Source organism: Pteropus alecto, unplaced genomic scaffold, assembly GCF_000325575.1.
Source record: "Pteropus alecto unplaced genomic scaffold, ASM32557v1 scaffold92, whole genome shotgun sequence".
Classification (NCBI taxonomy): Eukaryota; Metazoa; Chordata; class Mammalia; order Chiroptera; family Pteropodidae; genus Pteropus; species Pteropus alecto.
The window spans coordinates 10,902,813-10,905,104 of record NW_006432447.1 but is presented as its reverse complement, the minus strand read 5'-3'; the positions used below and the strand labels follow the sequence as shown (position 1 = coordinate 10,905,104).

The 2,292-nt window shown below is 34.5% G+C and overlaps 1 non-coding gene across 1 annotated transcript; it reads left to right on the top strand.

Annotated features, from left to right (window-relative positions):
• The first annotated feature begins 1,782 nt into the window (after window positions 1–1,782).
• Window positions 1,783–1,901, top strand: LOC112476080. Its single transcript, XR_003044954.1, has one exon. It is a non-coding gene; the product is annotated as a 5S ribosomal RNA (ribosomal RNA).
• Window positions 1,902–2,292: the final 391 nt, after the last annotated feature.

Here is a 2,292-nt window from a genome sequence, read left to right as displayed (position 1 = left end):
CGACCAGTCTAAGTCAGATGAAAATTTGATGATTTCATTGGGTAAGTAGTCCAATTCAAATGTTTGTCATTCATTTTTTTCTTAACCTTTTATTTTAGAATAGTTTGAGATTTAAAGAAAATTTGCAAGAATAGCACGGAGTGTTCCATACCAGATTCATCCATTTATTAGCATCTTATATTACTATGGTACATCTGTCACAACTAATGAGCCAATAATGAGTCATTATTATTAACCAAGCTCCATATTTTATTCATATTTCCTTCATTTTACCTTTGCCCTTTTCTATCCCAGGATCCCATCCAGGATACCAAATTATATTTAGCAGTCATGTTTTTTAAGGCTCCTCTAAACCATGAGTTTTTCAGATTTTCTTGTTTTTGGTGACCTTGACAGTTTTGAGGAATATTGATCAGATATTTTGGAGAATATCCCTCGATTTCAGTTAGTTTGGTGTTTTTTCTCATGGTTAGACTATGGTTGTTAGTTTAGGGGTGGAAGACCACGGAAATAAAGTGCCATTCTCATCACACATCAAGGGTGCATACTATTGATATAAACCTTGATCACATGGCTGAGGTAGCATTTGCTACATTTCTCCATGGAAAGGTCATTTTCTCCCCTTTCCATACTGTACTCTTTGGAAGGAAATCACTATGTGTAGCCCATGCGTATGAGGTGGGGAATTAATTATGCTCTACCTCCTTGACAGGGGAAGCATGCATTTTTGTAAAGTACAGCCACATAGGCAATTTCTGCTAGAGAACAGATTCCAACTCTAAACCTTACTGCCGCAAAACAACTAAGCCAAGATGTTGGTGAAATGTAATCACTGTATCCAGTCTTTGAAAAGAACATTCCTTAATAATGAGGCCAAATTGCTTCATACAAATAGCATACATAAAGCACCTTGCACAAAAAAAGCTACTTAGAGGGTTTATTCCTATTTCTATTTACACAAGACTTGTTTACTGTTTACAACATATGGTCTCGCTCTCACCTACAAATCTAATGCCGTTAAGTATTAGCTATAAGAGCTCTTAGAAATCAATACAAAAAAAGTACAATTTATCTTTTTGAACGAACAAAGGAGATGAAAAATAAATTCACATAAGAAACACAAATAGACAATAAGTATATATGCATATATATGCCAAGTAGTCTAAAGTGGCTATCTCTGAGGTGGGCATGGCGATGGAGAAATTATACTCTCACTTTCTACTTCGTGATTTCTGAATATTAAACAAAGACTTTTGCAATCATTTTTTAAAGCAGTAAAATAATTTTAAAGTAATAAAATTATTTCCATTAAAACATATGTGGCATATGTTCTAACCCAATACTAGCTATAAAACCTACAATTTGCTTTAGAGTCTCTCTTTCACTTAAATGTCTCTTGCAGTGGAGAACCTGCAGGCTTTTGGAACAGATGGCTGGTATTGTGAAACATGATGTGACTATTTGCATCTGTTAATTGGAAATTTAGAATGCAAGGTCATTCCACCTTACATGTTTGTTATAAGATATTACAGATATTTTTCTTTGCTAGGTTTTCAAGATTTGGCAATTAAGTCTATGAGAGTGGAAAACTGTTGTTAACTAGGCAATTTTAGTTCTACTTGCCATTAACTGGAAAAAAAAAACTAGTCACGTGCAATTTCTAAGAAATATTCTTCTGCATATTCTTGCTTTGGTTATATTAAGTAAATATATATGTAGACATCCTTCTCTATAAAAAATTTGTTAAACTAAGACCATTTTGATGATCCAAAGGAATCATAATACTATGGCCCTGCCACCCTGAACAAGCCCGATCCCATCTGATCTCGGAAGCTAAGCAGGGTCGGGCCTGGTTAGTACTTGGATGGGAGACCACCTAGGAAGACCAGGTGCTGTAGGCGTAAAAAATAAAAAAATAAGGTATTGTAAGCTAACAAGGTCCTTGCAATCTGTGAGGTCAACCAAGGGTTGCCTCACCTAAAAATTAAAAAAATAAAACAACAACAACAACAACAACAAAGGAATCATAATATAATCTGTCATCTCTATTTAACTTGTATCAAAAGTAGGAAAAATTAGAATGACTGGATCCAAAATTTAATTATAAATTTATGTTCCTAAAAAGACGATCTTTAAACGAACACATTGATACTTTGGGGTGCTCAAATAAGAGAAAAGATGTGATGTTAAAATCAATCTATCGGTACTGAGTAATAAGTGTGTAATAAAGTGTGATCTTGGCATGTGCTACTGAAATGGTGCAGGAGAAAGAAGTGTGTTAGATTGCCGGCC